Source organism: Perca fluviatilis, chromosome 1, assembly GCF_010015445.1.
Source record: "Perca fluviatilis chromosome 1, GENO_Pfluv_1.0, whole genome shotgun sequence".
NCBI classification, from domain to species: Eukaryota; Metazoa; Chordata; class Actinopteri; order Perciformes; family Percidae; genus Perca; species Perca fluviatilis.
In genome coordinates, this window is record NC_053112.1 from 32,935,889 (window position 1) to 32,962,285 (window position 26,397).

At 39.3% G+C, this 26,397-nt stretch overlaps 1 long non-coding RNA gene across 3 annotated transcripts in view; it reads left to right on the top strand.

Moving 5' to 3' along the window:
* Positions 1 to 26,397, top strand: part of LOC120573261 — a 115,803-nt gene that overhangs the window by 65,568 nt on the left and 23,838 nt on the right. The gene's annotated exons all lie outside the window — the stretch shown is intronic.

Below are 26,397 nucleotides of genomic sequence, written 5' to 3' on the forward strand. Positions count from 1 at the left end.
GCTTCTACCAGGATTTATGTTTACATTTTGTCTTGCAGAGATCACTTTAGAACACAACTCCAATGTAAGAGATTGGAGACAAAATATAATTTAAGGCTTTATCTAATATCTAAGGTAGTCAAATTAAGTGGGTATCTTCCGAGGTTAGTTTTTTTCATCCTCACCTCTTCGTGTGTTCTGGCTGAGCTACAGCACAAAGAGGCAATTTCTTACTAAAAAGATTCCAATTAGCTGTGGCTGCATTTAAAAATGCCCTTTTTGCAAGGGTAGGTATGTGAATTATGACCCCCATCTCATACATTGGAAACAAGGTAGGAAATGAGCTCTTCACAACCAGTACAGACAGGAGGAGCACTTACGACCAGCAATTATTTCAGTGTAATGACGTGAGTGAAAAATGGAAGATTGTTTTTGCATGTTAATATATTTTAGAAAATGCCACAGTTTCATATAACATACAAACAGAATAGCAAGGTTATACTAAATTACCATTAATTAAAGAACACTCAAATTATTTAACTATGTCTATATTTTTAACTAATGTTGCAGTCCAAATTAATTTGCACCTTGAGTTGAACCAAACATAATAATCACTTCATTACTGTATGAAGAAATCTGGACCTGAACTATATGAGCCCCTTGTGCAGCTATCATCTAAAATGCTAAATCAGCAGAGTCAGCATAATGTTCTGTTAGTCTAACACTGAACGACATTCCTGATCCACCATCTTGGCGCATCAACAGTGCACAGGCAGGACTCCAAAGCTGCGTCGTCACTTCATTGTTAACAAACCCGACAGTGATTGGCAGGCAGGTCCAATTACAGCTGCAACTGGCTGACAACAGCACAGGTCATCAAATTCCCATTTGGACTCCCAGTTGTCAAATAGTCCCATTGATCCACGAGCTGAGGTATCGGTTACTGTCCAGGTCAGGAGAGTCGAGTCTGGATGGCTTCAATTAATGATGCACCATGTAACATGGCATCATGACTTTGCGTAAACATACGCGCCACTTGGCTTTAGGAAAGTGGCGTGTATGTTTACGCAAAGTCATGATGTTGTCTGTACGCATTTTGAGCTATCCGCGTGTATGTCTACGCTGTATACAGCAGACGGCAGTCTGCAACGTCACAGCATAAACATACATGCCACTTTCTAAAGCCACGTGGCGTGTTATCGCAAGGCTACGGTTGATTTTAACGTCACACGCGGGTTGAAAAGAAGAACCGGTTAGGATTAGGAAAAGAACAACTCGGTTGGGTTTAGGAAAAGAAGAACTTTGTTGGGTTTAGGAAAAGAAGAACGTGGTTTGGTTTAGGAAAACAACAAACGTGGAAAGGTAACATAACACACGAGAAACGAAGGAAACCTCACACACGGGACGAGATCCTCGCTCTTCTGGGTGAAAGTCCTGTGTTTTACCCATCCTCCACCCCGACCAACCTCCCTACGCAGATTTTCGCTGTCCCTTGCGCTGCGTGCCCCGCTACTGGCGTCAATTGCGCATTACGTAACGCACCGTAAGGTAATGTAAGTCAATGGAGGCCAAACGGCGTTGATAAACACGCTAAAAAGCGAGTGTCATATTCATACCGCCAATAATGGCATACGAATTGGCGTGTCATACATACGCCATTTCATGAGATCAGTGTGCACCATGGGAGATTGACATGATTAGTTGTGGTAGGGAGGAAAGCCCTGCGGTACTATGCAGATTTGTGTACAGTTTGTATCTTCATGCTCCAAATATCTCATTTCGATATGTAAATACGATATGAACTGTCTATATACTATCTGTATCAGTGTCTCTGTGTTCCAACCGGCAGTGACAGATGGCCATCCGCCAAGAGCCACGGTCTGTCCGAGGTTTCTGCCTGTAAAAAAGGAAGTTTTTCCTCGCCACTGTCGCACCAAATGCTTGCTCTTGGGGGGGGGGAATTGGGGGAAATTGTTGGGTCTTTGTAAATCATAGTGTGGTCTAGACTTACTCTATCTGTAAAGTGTCCTGAAATAGCTCCTGTTGTGATTTGACACTATAAATAAAAATGAATTGAACTGTTTTGTAATCTAAAAGTTTGAATAACAGGGATATTTTAAGTTGCAAAATAGACTCTTATGAGTCTATGAATATTTGAACATGACTCACTGAGAAACCCTATCTCCCAAAATGATGCTTATATGGTTGGTTTTGCCAAATAATTTTGGAGTAAATGTAATAGGTGTAAATATTATGTTCCTTGGCAATGCTTTTTTCAGTCGCGAGGTTCACATTGTGTGTGATTAGGATAAGGCTAAAGAACACTTTGTTTAAAGCACAACTATCGCCGAAATGCAACCTAGGGTCTTTTTGTGAATGTACCCGAGTCAAACTTTCGTTTAAAAGCATATTTAGGACGGAATCGCCACTTTTAAGATTTACCGTATTTTCGTTTTTCGGTCAAATGGCCTTTTGAATGGGAGTGTTAGGGGCACTTTTATGCTAGCCTCAAAATAGCTATTTTTAAAACACTAAGAAGGCTCGACACAACATGAAACTTTGCTCGAAGTGTCACCAAAGGCTCTACACCTTAACTAATGCATTGACAATATTGTTTGTGTACCCAGAGTTTACTAAAAAAGGTTTTGAACAACTCACCGTAGCTCTTGCTGTTTCCAGCCACTACCACCTCGGCAGTCGAAACGAGTCGATATCTGAATGCGTATGAATGGACTCCATATGAGGCTCCTTTTTCAACTACAAGGTCAATATTGTTTTTCAATAACGACAAAACAAGAAATAATCCGTGCATTTATATGGAGCTAAGCTTTAAGAGCTTTCATCTTTACTCTCCTCCCTGTTATGTTGCATTCGGAAATCTATTCTTTTTGACTGATAAAATGACTGGAAACAACAAGAGCTACGGTGAGTTGTTCAAAACCTTTCTTTTTAGTAAACTCTGGGTACACAAACAATGTTGTCAATGCTTTCGTTAAGGTGTAGAGCCCCTGGTGATACTTCGAGCAAAGTTTCATGTTGTGTCGAGCCTTCTTAGTGTTTTAAAAATTAGCTATTTTGAGGCTAGCATAAAAGTGCCCCCAACACTCCCATTCAAAAGGCCATTTGACCGAAAAAAACGAAAATACGGTGAATCTAAAAAGTGGCGATTCCATCTTAAATATGCTTTTAAATGAAAGTTTGACTCTGGTACATTCACAAAAAGACCCTAGGTTGCATTTTGGCGAGTTATGCTTTAAGGTTAGAGAAAGATTGTGGTTTTGGTTAAGCATTGAAAGAGAAAACGTCCTGTTTTGTGTCACTTCTTACATTTTTAACCAAGATTACGTTTTTTTCTCTATCCTTAATTGAGTGCTGTTAGTGCCTAAACATAATCATAAACAATCACACCTTATAGTTTTTACGGCGAGAACAGATGTTGTAGGGAAAACAAATGAAATACGTAGGCTGTAAATATTTTCTGCAGATGTGTTCAATATAAACCTTTGGAGATTTCATATGTATTTCCATTAAAAATGTTTCTTCATTATGCTGAGGGTGAACACCTAATTTAAAATATATTTTCTGTTGAAAGTTAGTACTATATGATTTTATAGAAGACTGGTTTGCCACAGGTTGACTATCAACCGTATTAATGTTTTCTATGTGATTGATTTACAGCTGAGAGAGGTGTGTCTTCTGCACCTTTTTTTAAAAAAAACATGTATTTGAGTTTTTGTAAATTTGACAGACAAAAACAGTACAACAAGGCACATAACATAAAACGGCTAGTTATCACTCCAACCATCCACATCCATATTGTTATTCTCAGGGAAATTAAAGAAGACGCTCCAAATTTTCCAAAACTTGTCAAGCCTATTTTTTGTTGTATAACTTAACTTTTCTAAAGCTCTGCTAAGTAAAAAGTAATTCCCCTCAACCATTACAATGTGCCACAAGGAGTGTCTGATTTCCATCAGCAAGCAATGCATCGTTTGGCTTCTAAAAAAACTTCTGCACCTTTTTAAATTGCAAGTTTGCCAAGACATCCGAGGAAAGTTCTTTCAATTCCAAGTCTTTTACTGAAATCACTTCATTTAGTTTAATAATGACACTCACTCATGTCCTCACTGTGAATTATCAGTCCACTGGTGGATGAAATGGAAAAAAAACCCTGATATTCTATTTTTAATATTCACATTTTTCCATTTCATTGAATTCTGACATGTACATCTCCACACTAAATTGGTTTGGTTTGGATCAACTCTTTGTTTCAAGTTAATTACTGACATGAACAAAAAGCTATTTTTTGCTAATCATATTTATTCCCCATTAGCTGCAGCCTTGTCGTCTAATCAATTAGTCAGACGTTTTAAAATCATTGGTACAATTCTGTCTGTCGTGTGAGAGTCCGGGTATGTCTGAGTGTGTGTTGCCCATGCACATGAGGTTTTGTCCTTTCCAGGTCAGCAAAACCATGAATACAGAAACTTTACTTCTTCGACTTCCATCTTGCATCTTAATTAGACTGAACTTAGTAAACCAGTTTGATGTTTTCCACATGAACAAGGTTTGGAAACTCATCAATACAGAGCAGTTAAATAACTGTAAAAGTTAGAAACCACAAACTAAAAACTCTCTAACTTGGCACCATTCTCAACTGCACACTTCCACTATGAATGATATCAGTATATATGGCTACTATGCCTGCAACAGCCGTTCATTAGTGAGTTTGAAAGCCATTTGCAACAAGTAATCAGCTGCACTTATTCTGAGTAAATATAGATAATTTCATATCTGTAGAGCATATACAATAGCCTGGTCCTACCAGACTCTCGTACTTTTTATTTGTACAGAGTGTTAACTTCCTTGAAGGTGGGTAGTTTGTTGAAGTTTAAACTACTGGATCTGCCCAGAGCCACTCTGGATCTGCCATAACCAATCGCTAACGTTTGGTCGTGATGTATGTCATGCGCATGTGCAACACAAGGGGAGACCGTCGAGGCTTATATTTAGCATTAGCATCGCTAGCGTTAGCCTTAGCCAACTCCTTCACCACTAATGGAGCGAGTTGTAAAATCAAACTTTTCCCGAACCCAGTGGGGAGGAGGGCCACAACATCATGGCCACCAATAAAACTTAGCAAAGATTTGCTCTTGCTCGGGCTTTAACTTCTGGATATTTGGCAGTGTTGCCACAACGGACTGAATGGCTTTGCTCGCATCTTTCTCCGCCGCAACTCTAGCGCACGGCCTCAACGTCATCGTTCTCAGCCACTCCCTCTGTTCGCTGATTGGGCCGCCAAAAATTTGGCTGGAGAAAACCCAAGACTATACCGCAAACCCAGACTTAGTACTGAAGGGAAATTAAAATTGAGCTTAAGTAGGAGGGCGGAGCCAGGCTATATATACAAGATATCCTGCTGAGAAAAGAGTCCAGTGACATTTATCTTGGAGTTTCCTGAACCAAATGTATGCTTATCTAATCTCTTTATGTGTAATACCAGTAAGCTATAATAAAAGCAGCAAAAAAGTAACACTCAAAGTGTTCAAATTAAAGATATAGGAGATGGAACAAAAAGCCTGTTATGATGGGACTTGACAACATTAATTGTTAAAAGTTAAAGCTATAGTGCGTAGTTTCTGTCGCCCCCATGGTGAATTCTAAGTAATGACAACAACACTGTCGGCGCGTCCACATGATACAAGCCTTACGTGATCGCACACGCGCCCAAACCCCTCCCCTACGCTGTTGCTTTAACCACGGAGGACACGGAGGATTAAAAAAACATGATGGACTCTTCAGAAGAGGTAATTATCTTCACTCGAGCTTCTGCATGCAAAAGTCACCGGACGACACAATCTTCTAAACACAGCCATACTGAGAAATGCAGAGAGAGTTGTGTGGAACTGATAGTCTTGATTTGCTTTGTAGAAACTCATTTGGCAATGACTTGAATGTAACGGACGTTCATTAATATAAAAAAGTTACCCACTAAAGCTTTTAAACCAAGTCTTAATTCCAATATGAATCAACGACCAGAAGAAAAGAAAACTCCAACTTTTAGAGTTTGTGATAAGGCCTGCAGCTGCATTTTGCTCTAGACAGGGGACCGAACTCTGACTCAGGTCAAAGTAGAGTTTACAGTTCACACAAGATGAGATGAAGGCACTAATGACGCTCTCAAAGCCTATAAAGGACAGACAGGATTTTATTCTGATTCTCTCATCTTCAGCTGCAGGAGGGGACTGATCCTCTTGACCTGATCAGTGAAACCAGTGTAAGAGTTGTGTGTGATCCTCAGGTCTGTAATAGATGGTGCAACATGGGCCGACAAGATTAGATTATGTTGTGTTGCTAGAACTTGGAGGATCACGCAGAACAAACTCCGATCCTATCTCTCTTGTTTATTTAGAATTATTTAGGAGAATTAGTTGCACTGGTACACCATCCAGTATTTATTCTGGGCAATTGCAAGCGGCTGTCAGTGAGGAGTGATATCAAAGTACTGGCAGCGCTGTCGAGTACAAAACAAAACTGTAATGTTCACTTATCACAACAAAATATATTTATTTTTGGCCTACGCACCTACACATTTGTTTGTTAGTTTGTTCAAACACATTTTTTCTCCCCAAACATTTTACTGACCCTTTTGATAGTCTCAGGCAGCCTCCAATGTGGCAACTGTGTCCTAAGTGTTTCTGTGAATCCCAACTCAAAAGTTTGCGTTAACGTCAAATCATCAGTTGAGGATGCTCTAATTAGGGTTGAAAATGTTCCTGTGATTAAAAAAATAAATAATAAAGATTACTTCCTGATAATACAGTATATCCCTCTCTTACCAGGATTCCCAGGATTTCTTCATCATACATTCATTTTGATTTTAAAAGCATAACTGCAGATAATTCATCATAAAATGACATTTAGTCAAAAGTTATTCCTTTTATATTAGTTAGATTATGTACTTTTTATTTTTAGTGAAACAAAACATTTTCTTAAAAATGGAGAGAATGAAATGACTAAATGACAAAATCATTTGGTCCTTTGTTTTTCAGCGTATACGACAACACAGTTCTAAATGGCGCGTTTTACTTTTAAAAAACTTCCAGACGGCTCCATCGACAAGTCAAAAGCAATATGCACCTTGTGTGAAATGGAACTAAAATATCACCAAAGCACTTCAAGTTTAAGCTACCATCTACGAGCTAAGCATGCAGCTAGTACAGCTAATCAGGGTGATGCTTGCAGACTCAGGTAACGCACTATTTTGGACAGTGCAGACCTGTGGATGAAACCAAATCGAAACAATTAACCGAAGTGCTTGCGAAATGGGTGGCAACTAACTGCAGACCATCTTGACATCTTGTGCATGCACTTTTGCTGTATAATTAATTTTTACATTTTTAAAAAGCAAGCCTAAGGCAAGCAATATTTCTGAAGACATTGATTGTACTACCTCAGTCTCGTTGCACATCTTTTGATTTTAAATAATCAATTAAATCTAAAAGTTAAGTTCATAAAGTAACTTTCTTTGCATTCATTTGATTCCCGATCAAGATACACTGGTAATAATTTGTTTACATTGATAATACAGACTTAAAAAACGGTTATAAAATGCAAAATAATTTAACTTTAATCATGTGATAAAACACGCGATTAATCGTGATTACTGTAACTATTGAAATTCAGCGATTAAGAAAACATATCGTTTGACAGCCCTACTTTTTACACAACAGCATTCAAAGCGTTGGCCCAAACTGGCAACTAAAGGTCGACTTGGATTTGGGTACAGCCTTAATCACATTCCATTTTTCAAATTGATTCAGTGTCAATGTATTGACCTCGTGGCACCTGTGAAACACCAATAAACCCACATGAAAAGAACAGCCTGAGGGCCTTCTAATATAAAGAAAATGGAGCTTGACTCAGCCAGCACCCTCTGCCATCTACATAAGATTAGATGGAGATTTGGTGTTGTTTCAGTAATGTCTGTTTTTAGGACTGTGTGCCGACAAGAAAAGGAAAAGTTTAAACACGGCTCCTCAATGCTGATAGATGACTGCAATGAACAAGCTCATTTGAAGTAATCACCTCGCTCCCTCTTGTCCCCTGCAACACCTCATTGGACAGATAAATTGTTTGCCCTGCTCCTTATTTTTTATTCTTATTTTCTGCCAATTATGACCGCTATTTTACAGTAACTTTTATGTTTAACTTCAAGATGCCTGCTGAGAACATTTACACTACTGTCCACATTATACTGGAGAGTCAAATTCTGTTAGTTCTGTTTAAGAGTCAAAAAGAGCCTTGCCTGGAGAGTTGCATGGACTACCTTCGTTTAGACAGCATCATTTTGTAAGCCCCAGTAGTTAAAAGATCAAGAAGTGAACGATAAGGAGATCTGTTTGGAAATACATCAGTGCTGCATGGGTTCAAATTTTTAAATTTGTACTTTGGCAAATCCTCCTCATTTCATGGTTCTCCGCAAACCCAACTGTAAAGATGATGAAAATGTTAGAGGACTTTGTGACATTCTTAGTGCTAGCTAGGAAATGACGCTTCCAGTGACAGCTCTGTTTGGTGGGAAAGAAAATGTATTTACATATTGATTGTTATTTTCCCCTGAGGATTTTTTCTGTTTGAAATAGCAGAGAGAAAGAGAAATAACAACAATCGTGTTTTATTATGTACGGCTCATATCTCATATCTGTGTCAGTTTACAACCAGAACAGTCAGATGAAGACAAATTGTCCTATTTTTTTGTAGATACGAGCAGTGACCTTGTGGTTATTTTGTTGCAACCAGTTTTTTTCTTTTTTTGTCTGCCTGTTTGGCAATTTCACACTTCACCATAACATTGCTTGTGATGAAATAGGTGGGAGAGCTCACTAGAGGGGATACTCGGTACAAACTCAGTGGTGCAGTGCCGTCGTGGTTTCAAAACTTGCACCTCTACCTTCGCCGACTCACATCACGTCTTAATATAAGCGCCCCATGCAGTTAGGTCATGGCTGCAGGTGGTCTAGCCACCCTATCAAAATCATATCTCGTCTCATGTCTTTTATGTATGTCTGCTTCACTTCAACATAACTTCAACATTTACATGCAGGTACAAAATGTTAAGTTGCAAGATGATGTGAGTAGGTTTTTATAGAAATATGTCTGCGGGCTGTTTTTAAGGTCATTATGTTTGATTAAATCCATGTCGACAACAGGAACAGGCATATTAGGCCCTCTAATTTAAGGGATTGGTGTGCAATATAATGCAGTAAGCTTCATCCAATGTACACTACTGGTCAAAAGGTTTAGAACATCCCAATTATTTTAGTTTTTTATTGAAATTTTAGCAGTTCAAGTCCAATGAATAGCTTGAAATGGTACAAAGGTAAGTGGTGAATTGCCGGAGGTTAAAAAAAAAAGTAAGGTTAGCCAAAACTGAAAAATAATGTAAATGGGTTAACAACGTAAAGCTGTTCTGCAGCAATGGAGTTTGATCAAGCTTTGAAAGTTGGTGCTACCAATTCCCACAGGTGTTCCAACTTGTCTGGATTACTTACAACCCCCTCTGTTTGGTCATAATAAGCAAGTCTCAGTTTCAACTGTAAAGAGAAGACTTCGAGCTGCAGGTTTGATAGGTCGAGTTGCAGCAAGAAAGCCATTGCTAAGACGTCAGAATAAGAAAAAGAGGCTTGCCTGGGCCAAGAAACACTGCCAATGGACTGGAAGAAGGTGCTATGGACTGATGAATCAAAATTTGAAATCTTTGGTTCATCACGCAGGATTTTTGTACACTGTCAGGTAGGCGAAAGGATGGTTCCTCAGTGTGTGACATCAACTGTCAAACATGGACGAAGAAGCGTGATGGTCTGGGACTGTTTTGCTGGATCCAGGTTCGATGATTTGTACAGAGTGAAAGGCACCCTGAACCAAAACGGCTACCACAGCATTGTGCAGCGCCATGCAGTACCCTCTGGTGTGCGCCTAGTTGGTCAGGGGTTCAACCTACAGCAAGATAATGACCCAAAACATAAGTCCAAGCTATGCCAGAACTACCTTAGCAAAAAAGAACAAGATGGTAAGCTTAAAAACATGGAGTGGCCAGCACAGTCACCAGACTTAAACCCCATTGAGCTGGTTTGGGATGAACTGGACAGAAAAGGGAAAGCAAAGCAACCTACAAGTGCCACACATTTATGGGAACTTCTGCAACAGAGTTGGGAAGAACTTTCTGAAGAATATTTGATTTCCATTGTAGAAAGAATGCCACAAGTGTGTTCAGCTGTTATATCTGCCAAAGGGGGCTACTTTGATGAGTCAAAAATGTAGAATACATTTTGGTTTATAAATTGATTCCATGATTTCTTTTTTAACTTAAATTGTTCATTTGTTCTATTCTTTCATTTCAGAGTACAATAAGACATGGAACTGCATGAATTTCAATAAAAACCTGGAAAAATTGGGGTGTTCTAAAACTTTTGACCAGTAGTGTACAGAACTAGATTTGCTCAAACAGCACCAAAAGGCTAAAAACATTATGCTTGTGGTTAGCAAGTTGGTTGGCAATAACTCCCACTCTCAGGAATCTGAATTGTGGATAGTGACATCCTGGTGACCCTGTTGAAATTTTACATGGCTTCATGAAATATCATACAGTACCCTACATTTCTCTTTCCCCACTCTTTCCCGCACTCTTGACTACATCCCTATTCTTTATCTTCATCCCCGACTGCTGGTTTGTCAGTCGTGCAACACCTGCATGTGTTATCTCCTCCTATCCAAAAGGTTTCCCAAAAGTGTCTGAATTGGGGCCTGTTTTATAGAAAAGCAGACACGATAACCAAAATCCAGATCCAACTTCTATTTGTTCTGAAGCTTTCAACCACATCATCATCATTAGACAAACTGAGCCAAAAAAAATAACCTTGGCGGAGGTAAGAAAATCTACTATTACACTATATATACTACTAAACTAAAATCTTATACTCAAAATCAAACTAAGTGGGTCTCTTCTTTGTGTACATTATAAGTAAGCCACTGACTGAAAATAATTGACTTTTGAGTGTTACAAACTGCATTTAACGAAATAAAGAAATCATCAAAGTTGTAACATTGCATGAGGTCATTGTTATGTTGGAAGGATGCAGGAATGCACACAATGTACCTACATTTCCAGAAAACTATTGGTCCTACCTCACATCATGAACTTTTATCCCACAGTATCCAGTCTGTTTTCCTCTACAGGTCTTCCTCTTAGAGTCATCAATAAAAAGGTACAATATACAGCGGGGAAAAAAAAGTATTGAACGTGTCAACATTTTTCTCAGTAAAGATATTTCTGATGGGGCTATCAGCATGACATTTTCACCAGATGTCAGTAACGACCCAAGTAATCCACACACACAAAGATATCAAAACAAATAAGTCCATAAATTAAGTTGTGTGTAATAAAGTGAAAAGAACCAGGGAAAAGTACTGAACACACTTGCTGAAATTTATTTAATACTTAGTAGAAAAGCCTTTGTTGGTAATGACAGCTTCAAGTATTCAAGTATTCTCCTGTATGAAGAAACTAGTCACACGCATTGCTCAGCTGTGATTTTTGCCTATTCTTCCACACAAACGGTCTTCAAATCTTGAAGGTTCCGGGGGCATCTTCTATGAACTCTGATCTTCGGTCCTTCTGTCTGCGAGTGCCAGATGCTGAAAAACTGCTGTATGTGTACAGTAAAGGTAACACTCCCTGCTACAAAACTTGTACAATCTTGGTATAATCTAAAAGTTAGTTGAACTTTCAGTCAATTTAATAGCCTTGCGGAGAAGGATCACAGAAAAGGTTTTGAAACTTCCATCTTTATTCTTAACTTCACTTCAGAGCTGCATTTACTATCGAAGCCATTCATTTTTCTATCTGTGCATCAACCTACAAAGCCATTCTGTTTGATTGAAGGCTGCATCGCCTCGTGATGCACGCATCTTTAAAGGCAAGTGATAACAGTAATTGAAATTGAGCGCTGTTGCCCGGCACTCCCGATATAATTGACTTGCTACACCTCACAGCAAACACGTCTCGCACAATTCGCAGCAGACGTCTTGAATTGCAATTTCAAATCCATCCATTTCATTCAGTCAGAGAGAGTACAGACAGGCAGTGTATTACGTTTGTACTTACAGCATTCAAAATCCTCTCCAAGGCTCTCTTTAGTGTTGAACGAGAAACACCCCCTGCAAGGTGTTATTCAGTATGCATTAGACGAGAAAAGTTACTGTAAAATTAAAGCAAAAAAAAAACCTTTAAAAAGGTTTTCAGAAAGCTGGTAAAATGAGACTTTCATGGTTTCAGTCTGGAGTCAAAAACTTGGCCTGTACCTAAATCCTATTAAAAGTTAACATTTAAAAAAGTGCTTGAGGATAAAAATGTAATTTAACTCAATCAAAGCAGCTTGTCTGAAGGTGAGCCTGTTGACACAGAGTGAGATTATGCTGAAAAAAATGGTGAAAAACTATTCTTAAGATTCTTCAGAAAAAAGTTAATACCACTAAATGTTATATTTAGTCAATTATTAATGGTTACTCTTAAAACTTTTATCATGCAATATTATACAATTTATACTATAATGCTACGAGTTGAGAAACTCTGATTTTCAATTAAACGTATTATTATCAGAGTCATTAGGTAGACATTAAAGGTCCCATGCCATAACAATTTCACTTTATGAGGTTTTTTAACATTAATGTGCATTCCCCCAGCCTGCCTATGGTCCCCCAGTGGCTAGAAATGGCGATAGGTGTAAACCGAGCCCTGGGTATCCTGCTCTGCCTTTGAGAAAATGAAAGCTCAGATGGGCCGATCTGAAATCTTGCTCCTTATGAGGTCATAAGGAGCAAGATTACCTCCCCTTTCTCTGCTTTGCCCGCCCAGAGAATTTGGCCCACCCATGAGAGAGAGACATCATGGCTTTCAAATGAGCAAAGTGGCAGTTGGTCAAGGCCACACCTCCACCTTGCCCCCCCCCCCCTCTCTCCTCATCACTAGCTACAGACACAGAAATGGCACATACTAAGGAAAGCTCATTGTGGGACTGGCTCTAGTGGCTTTAATTCAGTACCAAGGGTGAATTTCGGGAAAGAGACTTCAGATACCGTATTAGGGACCACTAAGGCCTATATAAAAACATCCAAAGAGCACCATGTCATGGGACCTTTAACATCACAAGCTGTGTCATGAATCATGATTTGAATCACATTTGAAGTGAGTTCAAAGAGTTGTGACTCGTGGAGCAAAGATTCAAGTCAATAGCGTAATGAGTATGTTTCTCCACATCTCCGTAAGAGAGCTTTAAACCATTTAAAATGTTTTACAGTCTTATTAAAATGGGCAGAGCTAATGGTTAGTGTGAATGCAGTTTATAGATGAGTTAACTCAGTAAATCAGTGCAATTAAAGACGCCATTAAAACTCAAGGCAGGCTATCTGAGCTATAAGTTCTATTTATTGTTGTTTTATTACAGGTTCTCCTTCTACACCGAGGAGAATTTGACTTCTCTTTCTTGAAAAATGCTGAAAGCACTTCTTGTAAATCTTGTTGAATATCACATTGTTAGTTTACCTGCTGCCTTTCTTATTCACTCACTATCTCTACCTCTACCTCTACCTTTTGTGTCCGTTTATACTTGCTATACTTCCTTTTTAAATGGCACATTTGATGACATACATGCATGACGGATCAACTGAAATTTGAAGATGTATGCTCATCAATGTGCTTATAATCAGTAGTGGATTGTTCTTCTACATTGCCATTTCTGCTTGTGTGACTTTTGGTGAACTAATGCACCGGTACAACCCATTAAACAACCGATTTAAAGCTTGATAAATCCATCCTCTCAAGGCATAAACAAAAAATAATGCCACAGTTCTGTGGGGGGGAAATAGGAGGTTATAGGATTGGTTAGTTGCTGGGAAGTGTTGGCTCTTGAATCTGGATTCACAGTTTCTTCTGTCCACCTAGTCTCGCATTGCCAGACCTTCCTCCACAGCGCTGCGGAGGAGGGTCTGGCTAGTCCACACAGCATTCCGGGATGGGAGAAAAACGTGCTCTGGTTTATTGGCATTTCTTTAAACCAATCACAATCGTCTTGGGCCGCAGTAAGCCCCGGACGCATGTACGGTGCCTCTGCAAAATAGTAGGGGTGGGAATCACCACAGGCCACACGATACAATATCATCACAATACTTATGTCACAATACAATATTATTGCAATTTTAAACATATTGCAATATTCTGCGATCAGAGATGTCAAGTAACGAAGTAAAAATACTTTGTTACCTTACTTAAGTAGAAATTTTGGGTATCTGTACTTTACTGGAGTAATTATTTTACAGCAGTCTTTTTACTTCTACTCCTTACATTTTCACGCAATTATGTGTACTTTCTACTCCTTTACATTTTAAAAATAGCCTCGTTACTCCTATTTCAGTTTGGCTTGTTTTCATTCTGGCTCATCATCGTTCAAAAAAACACAAAAAAAAACCTATCCAGATAAATCGCTCCATCTGGATAGAGTGAATTTGATTGTGGTTGGATGAGAAGTATAAACCTATACCATTCCGACACCCTATTGGTTTGTACGCGATCCATCGCACCTGCACAGACCCGGTGCTAATACGGCACCGGTGCCTTAACGACCGTTATCTACCGGACCGAATAGCAACACAGATTTCGGTGCCTTATTTAGGTGCCACTTAAATGCCTGTGCCTCTCTCTGACACTCCGAAAACGGATGTTAGAGGGAACAGAAACCTCGCCGCACGGGACGCTAGTTAACACTACACTCGACAGCAGTTAACGTTAGCCTACCGTTAGCTAGTAGCTGGATTAAACACGGTTAAAATGCTGACAGCTAAACGGTGTAAAAGTGTGTCTGTATATAAGCTTGAGTTGATACTTCAACTTCTACAGAAGTCTTTTCAAACCCTAGTATCAATACTTCTACTTGAGTAATGAATGGGAATACTTTTGACACCTCTGTCTGCGATAGATTGCAATTTATTACCTTTTTTCAAAAATGTTTCCAATTTCAAATCATGTCCCCAAAAGGAAACTTTGTCAACATCAGTTTTATCTAAAAAGATAAAATTGTTGTTGGTTCATCCCACTTCAATGTTATTGCTGCAAAATGGGATTGTCAACAGACAAACTGACAAACACATATATAATAATAGATCAATACTTGGTGTGAACATTTTGTGATACTATGCTGCATCGATTTCCCCCCCAACCCCTACAAAATAACATCGGGAAGGAATTTGTTTTGGTGGAACATGTACACGTAGGCAGGTAAGATCTGGAATTAAAATGGCTGTCGAGTGTGTAATGAGAATTTTACTACTGTCCACCAGTGTAAATGTAAAACGTAAAATACACAAATAAGAGCAGGCTGTCCTTTAGGAAGTTAGTTAGTGGAGGTGGTTAACTGCTCCCTTTCATTAACTAACTCCACATTGATGCAGAATATGTTGTTTTAAAGTGTATCCATCTGGTGATTATCAAACCGCCTGGTGTCTGACCTGCATTGTACATATAGCATCTGGTTGTGACTGAGCTGTTTGTCTTTGCTTTTCCAAGTTTAAAAAGATTGTTTTTTCCCCCAACATAACCATGTGTTGCTTTACATAATTACTGCAGAGCAATGTTTTTGATGATTAAGCTGAATCAGATCCTGACACATCTCATCTCATTATCAAAGTGACTAGATGACGTTAAAACGACCACCTCACTCATTAAATGTCTGGCCTTTGCTGTGGGATGTAGAGCCACTGCTCGCTTTCCCTCAAAAGTAATGAGCTTAATATTATAATAAAAATGTAATGTAATAATTTCTGTTGCTGATGTTAGATGCTCTTTTTTTCAGCCGAGGTGATCCTCTATGAAATGCCGTGGGGAAACCTGTGATTAGATGCTCTTCATTAGTGATGGATATGTAGCAAAAGCATTAATACTGGGATACCTGCATCGTTTTTGTAAAGTATCCATTCAAAACATCTTGATCCATCTTGAACAGCTTGATCAAAACAAGCTGAATTTAAGCAATGCAGCCTCACAGATATGCAGATTATTCTTCTTTCCTGCTAAATGTCAACCTATTCAACAGCATTAAGACCCTTTGCCATTGCAGAAGCCAATAATGTGCAGGATTTTCCACATTCCAGCTTTACTTTAACAATCAGCAGTTCACAAAGAAGAGGGGTGAATAATCATTACAATCAGATGTAAGAAATGAACTCTGTTGTTCCACTGTCTGAAGTTACGAGTACAGTTAGTCTATAAAACGATCATTCGTTACATTCCTACTCTTTCCAGGCTTGAGATGTTACAGATTTCAGAAATAAGTATGAATTTATTTTACCACAAAACAGTAATGTACTGTTAATGTACAATGTACTTGCTGAAAGCAGAGTGATGTGCCGTGTGACCTTTAGTTGAGGACGTCACACAGTGTTTGATAAGTGAGATGAATTTGTAAACATGATGAAACACAGCATGATAAAAGATCTCAGTATCGTACCTAGTTATATTTGTGCAGGAAAGGTGCATTTGGTCCTGTTGATGCGTGTACTGACCTTCAGTGTCCTATACTGGTCTCTGTTAGAAGCTTTCGAGAACACACCACACACACACACACACACACACACACACACACACACACACACACACACACACACACACACACACACACACACACACACACACTCACACTCTGTGTGTTGCTGGAGAGAAACGCAGATCTTCTGCATGAGCAGATATGGTTATGCAATGGTCTCACCACAGCAGGTGCGACACACTGACAGTGCCGTGTTGTGTGAAGTGAGGAGGGAGAGGCGGACAGCCAGGGCTATTTTTAAAGCCACTATCGGAGCCATCGGTAAGGTCGGCTCGGATGCAGCATTATTTTGCGTGCCTGCTGACTTCTAGGAGGGTTCTTTAAGTTTTTTTTTTTTCTTTTCCCACCAGTTTCAGTTGTGAGCTTGGATGGTGAAAATAAAAATGCATACAGATGAATATTTGAAAAGGACTCTACTCTGATGAAAAGGGAGGTGCAGGGCCAGATCTGTCAGTGATGAGCCACTTTTGAAGTTTTAAGTGGTGCTCTGAAAGGAAGGACGAAATTATACTGAATATAATACTGTGCTGCAGACATGTTTTTTTTTAAGATGCCACATAAAAGCTAGTCGGGGACAATTTGTTCCAGGCAGGATCAGTTTGTGTATTAAGACTATCAAGCATCTGTATGTCCTCCATGTATCTATCCTCTCTCATTATAGCCAAAAGGAAATCAAGCATCTCATTGAGTTATGAGAATTAAACTTTCCTTTTTTACATCAGTACAGCTGATTTACTCCTGTATCTGTTAAGAGCCAGTGGCGACTCTGAGCATCCAGCATGGAATATTATGATCAGTTACTCAGTGGGTGTACCTGTGCACCGTTTGCCCTTCTATCTGAGCTCAGCATAGTTGGTCTAACCTCGGCTACCTCTTGCACTGCAAGCAGGCAACTGTGGCTAAGAACCCACTACTTTCCACCCAGCACCGAATTCAATTAATTGCTCAACTGGAAAATGTGTGTTTGGGGAAATAAAGCATTGAACTAGGAGGCAAAGAAACGGAGGCATTACTATAGATGATGTGGTCGTGCTCATTTGTTAGGATTTTCTGGAGCAAGACAGCGGGCAGAGTAAATGTTTTGCAACAGGAGCTGTTCAGGGTATTCGGTTTTAATGTGAAAAGCTTAATGGAGTTCAATGTGACAATGAAAATAACTGCTGCTGAGCTCTTAACAAAATAAGAGATTAAAACAAAAGGATAAAAAAGTATGTTAAGTCAGTGCCTCTAGGCAGCAATATGTTCGGTTTAATAAGATTGTTTTATTTCATTTGGATATTATGCATCCAGGAACATTGCCAAACAAAAAGAACATTTTGAGTAACACAAATTAATCACCAGATTGGATACAACAAGCTTCTTTCTCGATATGATGTTCTTTGGTATTTACCGGGTAGGAGTGTAGCAATGCTGTTATACGTGTCAGTTTATTGAACAAACAATTATCTGTGTTTGTATCTGTATTCAGATTTAAACCAAACATGGGCAAGGGAAGTTTTTGTCTATATTGCTGATTTTCTGTATTACATTGTTTTCTACTGTCCATTGTACTCTTTATATGTGTAGTTTTAATTCCCAACAGGATATACAAAATAGAAAGTGGCGTGTATGTTTAAGCGAAGTCATGATGTCATGTTGGTCTATGATTTAAAACGGCCATAATAGCTCATTGGGACATGTTGTATTGAAAAAATGCGTGTTATGCATGCAGTGGGAGAGGAGGTCCAGGTGATTTATAAAGTTAGTTTGAAGTTTTTATTGAAAAAAAAGAGAAAAAGTTATTGACAAAGATCTGAAAGTTTTCTTAGGCAATTTTCATGCACTTTAAGACTTACTTCAGTCCTGCACGTCATGCAAGGTGCCAGGCTTCAATATCAGATCGTGAGGTAAAAATACCACCTGTGCAACATCAGTCAAGCTTTATCTTGCACCGCACACCAACTCTTTTGAAACAAGGATGAACCTTGTCAAATGTCTGAATTTTGAACTTCTATCTACATCTCCCTGTTTGTATCTCATTTGGCAGCAATCTGACAAATCGGAATAATGAAAAGCCATGCTGCTTTGGCTGCTAGCAGTTCCTAGTCTCACTTTACAGGAGAGGAATATTATACTGGAATAATTTCCGATGAATTATCTGTTTACATGTATATCTGAAAAATTTATTGGTATTCATTTTCTTTAACCATTAATGTGATGATTATTTTCTAGCCGGAATTAGTGAAAAATACACATCAAAATGTTGTCCTTAAATTGCTTAAACCTAAAGATATTCCGTTTACTATAAGTCAATGACAAGCTGCAAATGCTCGTAATTAACACACCAGAACTAAGGACTGTGACATAAACGATTAATAGATTATCGAAATAGTTGGCTATTACTTTTCTGGCAAGCAGCTTATTGATTAATTGACTAATTGTTACAACTCTAACCCACATGCCTCCTGAAAGGTTTAGGGTCCATGCTACTGATCCACTTTGATAAACTCAATCCCACTTCAGACATCTAAACACCCACAGCCCTACAGCTATTAATTAAAAGACACACCTTAGAGACAGTAAACAAGCTCTTTCCTGACAGTTCAAGTGACATATCTTAACATTGTAGGAGACAGTGGACCACATCAGTGGCTGCAGGTGCTCCACACTCCCTTCCTGTAGCAGGATTTTATCTTGTAGAGAACTTGTAATGAAACAGGAGTGTAGTCGTTTAGAGAAAAGCTGTTGATAGTAACACTAAAAACCGAGACTGCGACGATTCCTCTGAGGGTTGTCTCACAGTTGCCGCAAGCTGGTGACAAGCAGTTGTAAAGGATGCTCATGAGCAGAAATGCACTCAGAAATCGAAACTCTTTCTCCTTTTTTCCCCTTCCCAGTCTTATATGTGTTTTCCTCTCCTAAACCTCAGAGTTTTGGAAGGGCAACCAACTGTGTACTTTTCATTGTAACCTCATGGGACGATAATGCCTCTATTTCATCTGAACACTTCAAAAAATCTGAAAATCTCCCTCCCTTTATCCTTTTCTAAGTCTGTCTCTCTCTCTCTCTCTCTCTCTCTCTCTCTCGCCCTTCTTTCTTATCTGTCTTATTGCCCTCATGGTTGACCAAAAGAAAATCTCCCACTGCCAGAGGAACCATCGGAGCTTGTCCCAAAGCAATTACAAGCCTGGCTATTTCTTACCCTCAGCTAAACATATTACAGACTGATATTGCATGAGTTCCTTCTCCTACCTCTTCTACCCAAAGATAACCGTGCAAAGTACACTCATACTGTAGTGAAATTGTCTGGGGAACTTCTAGAAAGACTTTGCCTCTGAAGTTAAGCCTTTGGAAAAACCTCCCTTTGATTGCAGTTTGAAATTAAGAGCCCAAACTGGCAGTCTGCATGAACAATAACAAGAAAATCAGGCCGTGCTAGTAATGAGAAAGTTAATAGGATTGCAGGAGAGACGATAATAACTTTCAAACACTTTATAACATAAATGTGCAGATCATTTTCAATGTTGTTCTCATGTTTATATAAGCACATTTATGTAACCCTAAGAAACATAGCACAAGTCTGAACCTATTATAATAATTTTGTCATTTGACACAAAAACAATTATATCAGTTAATACTAAACCACAAAATACTGTGAATTTGACAACTTTAAGTTGTAGAGGAGTTTTTTCTAATGCAGGACCTGGTTGCCAAGGGTCAAGGCATGACTATGAACCATAACATCCTCAGTTTGCATCTGGCCAGGGATCTTTGGTCGCAGTTACACTTGTCTTTTCAATGAGTCTTTTGTCGGCTGATTATTCCAGGACGCATTAACAGTCAAGTCTAGGCTAAGCTCAGAGATCAGATCTTGCTCAAATTGGGATCCAATCAGCCAGACCACATGCAGAGGTGGCCTGGCTCGCATTGACTTTGGATCGCAGTGAGGTGTAGACAGCATGTGGCCACAATCCGGACAATTTATCAAACATAGGTCTCTCGTGACATCTTCCTGCCACAGAGGAGCAAAGGGAAGTGATTCAAAGATGGAGGAAAACCAGGGCTGGAGCACAGCTGAGACCCACTGTCTTATAGCACTGTGGTCACCGTAGCTGTGTAAATCCTTTGTCTCCGCTGCTCTCTCCTCAACAGTGCGCCTCTGTTACAGGCCACCATTACAAAATAAACGCAACATTAAGAAAAGAAGAAGGCTCTCTCTTGCACCAATTGCCATTTTGGATGCACCTATTGCGCGGGAATATATCCGATCAGACAGGTAGCTTTGATGTGTCAAGTAGGAAAGCTAATTTAGATTTTTCTATCTGGCCGATAGCCAAACCTCGTTAACCGATCATTAACCGTTAACTGACAAGCAGGCAACAGAGTCCCAGTTCACCCCGTCCGATCGGACGTACTTTTCCACGCTCCGCGTCTGTGGACAGTTGCAGACTTGCAATGCAGTACTGGTCACGCAGCCACGGTGCTGCATGCATTGTCGTGTACACACGCAGCCACTCCTAGAACTGCTTGCCGTGCGCCCGCATCCACCTGTGAGTAGAAAATGGTTTATTTCTCAGAGCGATGTGGAATTTGGTAAAATTTCCCTTAGCGCAAACAGACAATGACAGTCCCTGCTGTTCATTACAAACTGCATATCAAGTTCACATGAAGGGCAGCTGACGTCACATTTTCTTTCATTTTCTCTGTGAACAAACAAGCACACTGTTTTTTTTTTTTTTTTCTTGCTATCTGGTGGTGACTTATTGTTCAGGAAGACAGTTTTCCCGCGGGGGGACCGGGTCAGCCGCTGTGCCAAGCCTTAGAGTATCAAAATGGAGGTGACAGGAGGTTGATGAGGAGGCCCGAAGCGTTACCTCCAACTGCCGTGCCCTGCAGTGCTCCACTCTGCCAGCCGGTAATGAACCTGTGAGGCTCCACTCCGCTCGCCTGTCACCCAGTCATTCTCTACCAACCGCATTTTCACCCCAGAGAGAAACAGAAACAGTGTTCAGTATTGTTTGTTTGCAGACAAAAAACAACAAATTTCATATGCTACCTGCGTCGGTCTATCTCGTTGTATGAAGTGCATGAATTTAAACTAACAGCAGGGAAATATGGTGTCCGTCAAGAGTACAAAACTGTTGAGTGAGCAAGGAGGGACACAACGGAAAAGTAAGTGCAAAGGGGCCAAATGTTTCGAAGAAGCTGCAGGTGTGAGTTAATAGAGGTAGATGAGGGTGTGTGTGTGTGTGTGTGTGTGTGTGTGTGTGTGTGTGTGTGTGTGTGTGTGTGTGTGTGTGTGTGTGTGCTCCCATGTCACCCCTCTGAGCTCTTGTGCCCAGCAGCCTGGATCTCTCTCTCTCTCCTTCCTCAAACCCAGTGATGGAGAACACAACCTAGATATGTAAGCTGACAGAGGATTTTCACTCTCACTCCATCATTCTTCCTCCATATTCTCTCTCTTTCTCATTCCATTTTTTGGTGAGCCATAAAACCTTAAACAATTCCTATAGAGTAGCAAAGTAGGAGGAGTCATTTCGGGTGCCAAAGGTTCTGGAAGTCATATTCATTTCCTCACATAGATAATGTTAGGCGACTGGTCGTTGGAGCTCCTCCAAGGCTTGGATGGACACAAAACTCTCCTGGTTGAATCCTTAGTAAGAAAAATATGGCCAAATGTGTTGCAAAATATCTGGTCCTTTTGATAAAAACTCAAAGGCACAAATCTGTGTCTATACAAACAAAAGGAGAGAAGTCAGGAATTAAAACATGTCATCCAAGCTAAATAACTAAATAATGTGCTTGCCTCCCAAAACGACCTTGATAATTGTTTTCTGACTCTGCGACCCGATCAACAGAATGTGTTCGCTGGTGCAAAAAACGTGGCTCTGTGCTAACCGGTGGTTGTACATCAGGGCGAAACCCATGTCTCTGTTCAAGGATGATCTTTGTCTTTAAATGAGAATGGCATGTAAAAAAATCAGTTCTAAGTCTGATCTAACTATACAGTATAGTTGCAGTGTTTTGCAGTGCTTTTACATGTCATGCTACTTTCACATTTGCTTCTGAGAGACACCAGTGGCCACACAAAACAATTTAAACATACTGTAGGTTGTTTTAGGTATGTTACCAAACTATTTCTTTTTAGTATTATAATTTTTTTGAAAATTGAATGTCTTTATTAGAGGCTTTCTAATAAAGGCATTCAATGTTCAATGTATGTATTTGCTAAACCATGCCCACGTTGTAGCAGTTCAGTCAAATATGAAGGATTAGTTTAAATTCCTCTTGTAATTATGCCTGACACACACATTCAGTTTTCCCTGGGGAACATAAAAAAGCTCTGTCATGTCAATATGACTTTATAGCCATCTGCCATCTATACCAGTGCTTGAGACTATACCAAAAAAAGTTAGTATTTATACTCTATTCGTCTCTTTTACCCCAGCGTCCTTCTAACTTCATCTTGTAGATGAGATCTCATTCATTTGAATAGGGTAGGTAGGTATTAGAGTAGAAATCACACTGACTAGGGCAGATAATCTCTGTTTTTCCACATTTCCATCTTTTGTATTTCAACACCAGGCTCTCATACCTGCTTTATAAGTATCAAGGTCAGCCTTTAAGCAACATTTTTTTTATCAGTGTGTTTGCTCCTGGCAGCACTTTCACCTACCGTGAAGCGATTGATGAAGGACTGTGTACAGGAGTATGTGTACCTCTTAGCTCAGGTGGAAATATTTGCCTTTCCATAAAGCATTTCGTCCAGACAAAGTGAAATGAAATATAAATTAACAAATACTCTGAGATGCAAAATATGACTGGGAGGTGATTTAATTTCGTCTCAAGAACAGTCCAGTTCACAGTCTGTCTGATTTACCACAGCCCTATATATCTGTACTCACATTATCCATCAATCAAAGGAAATCCACCCAACAATCAAATTGATTAAATGCCATTGTGAGATATTAGTGTCTTTCACGGAGGTTGTGTGTCGTAAATAACATTGCACTGCGTTATAATTCATGAAATGTTTTGACAAAAATGTAAATTCAAGACTAAGCAATGCAAAGGTGTTGTGTAATATATTGCGACCACTTTATTAACCGCGAACACAGCTGCACCTTTAGAAATGACGGGGACTCCAGCTCAGGGCCGCAGTGTCTCCCCATAGCGTGGCACTGAAATGGAAAACAATGCATGCATTGGGAGCCAGGCCAGGCAGCGGGCTCAGCGGAAGCAAAGGTCGTTGTCTTTCAATAAATCAGCGGAGGCAATAGCAGGGATTATTGTATAGGCTGGCGGCCATAGTGGAGCTATTACTTATCCCCCTGTCACTGTACTGGGTCCACAGTCATTGTGCTCAGGCCAGCAGTGGGTCACACAGTAATGCCAAAAAGAGCTCAGAAACATACAATAAAACACCCTCATGCACATGCGCAAAATGCAGGCTTACAAGTACAAAAAGAATACATCTTTCTAATAGCTATTTCTAATAGCACTGTGGATATTTTCAGTTGTGTGTGTGTGTGTGTGTGTGTGTGTGTGTGTGTGTGTGTGTGTGTGTGTGTGTGTGTGTGTGTGTGTGTGTGTGTGTGTGTGTGTGTGTGTGTGTGTGTGTGTGTGTGTGTGTGTGTGTGTGTGTGTGTGTGTGACGTCAGTTTGCTGCAGTTCCTCCTGACCTTATAAGGCCGCAGCTAATCTGCAGTCAGCCTGTACTGTCATTAGTCCTGTCATGTCACTCTCCCAGCAGCTCATACCTTCACATATTCATCAATAACTGTCTGACCATAGCGGTAGGTGATTTGCAATCACAATGCAATTAAGAGGCTGCATTGGTGTGATTAAAGTGGATTATTTAACTGAAGGACAAGGCTGCAAGTGATTGTTTTAAACAATTTTGACAAAGATGAAGTTGCTGCGCGTCTGACAGGATGGAAGAAAAGAAGTCACAAGAGAGAGGAAATTAATGAAGGAGCAGATGTAGTGTTGAAGTGTTGACCCTCTTGTAGGGTATTAACCTACAAGAGGGGCAGTTGTCGTTCTATATCTTGGCTCCTCATGCTCAGGCCCACCCCGTATACTGTAACTGTCCCTCGTGTGGCTGTGAAGTCAAGGTCCTTCCTGCTACATCAGAGTGATTCAGGACCAATAAAACCAAACACCTGAGTGCCCCAGGATTGAGCTGAGAGGCCGAACATGATTTGTTTTCCACCTGCCGATTTTCAAGACCATTCAAAGCTTGCAGGGCACAACCAACTATATATATATATATATATATATATATATATATATATATATATATATATATATATATATATATATATATATATATATATATATATATATATATATATATATATATATATATATATATATATAAACTAGGCTATAGCACTCAAGCAGCCCTCTTCTCCACCACTGCTATAATATTACTATTGATCTGCAAATACAGAGCACTTCAGTTTGTTACTACTTCTATAATGATGATGAATGAAAAAACCATGTGGATATTGCAGAATTGTATTTTGGAAATTTTGTGTGTTGAAATCACTGGTCAATTAAGCGATTTATTGATTGACAGAAATAAATCAAAAACAGTTTGGAGTACTGATTAATTATTCATGTCATTTGCCAAGAAAATGTCAAAAATCTTTAGTTCCAGTTTCCCAAATGTGGGGATTTGCTGTTTTTCACGGTTTTATATTATTGTAAATTGAATATTTTTGGCACTGTTGACCTTGGACGTTTGAGATCTTAATGGGCATTTTCAATATTTTTCACATTTAAAACATAATTGGATTATAATTGGATAATAATAATAATCATAATTATTTTCTTTACACAACATGACTTAATTGTACTTTTACAGGATTTTACTAACTGTAAAAGAGACAGATTCCTCTTATTTAAAATATCTTTCCACTTCTTTTCAATAATTTAATGAACTTACTTACTTAAATATACAAACACAATTCAATCATTAGTGGATTAAGTTGTAGGTTACCATACAAATACTTTCTAGTTAATGAAGCTCATAGACCATATGTGGAGAGCTAGTTTAATCTGACTCATGACAAACCTTTGGCATCTCCAATAAATAATGTAAGATTCACAGGATTCAAACATACACGACTCCTCGTCTGTAGATTGAAAATAGGCTTCTGGGTGCTGTAGAGCCGTAAATATGCTGAACCACAGGCTCACTAACTCATTTAGAAACTTTAAGTAACTATCCATCACCCAGCAGAGTTACAGTCTGTCAATTGAAATAGGGACATTCCAAAATAAAGCAACATTGAAAATCCTTGCACAGTGTCTTTAATGGCATCGTAGCACCATGAGGGACAATTTGTATTTTACTTCTCACCACCGTCATCTGTCAGCATCTGGATATAGAAAACACTAATTTGAAGATGTAAATCTTTAAAAACTCAAATGTATAGTTTAATTCTTAAAAAAAGACTCAGTAATTTCCTAACACTACTGGTCACTGTAGTTTTTTTTAACTCAAAAGCAGGAGGAAATAGTACATTTGTTTTGGACTGTTTTCACCGGTGGATTAATCCAAATTTAGTGCTCTAGTGCAGTGATTCCCAACCAGGGGGTACTTCTGTTGCTGCAAGGGGGTACGTGGAAAGATTGTGGAGCAGCTCAACTAATTTGGAAATAGGAATTATGTTAGCAAGTCAGCACAGACGTTTTAAACAGGTAGCTTAAAGTAATGAATAAATGGTAGAAATAAATACAAGTAATGAAACCGTTCAAATGCTTTGCTAAAAGT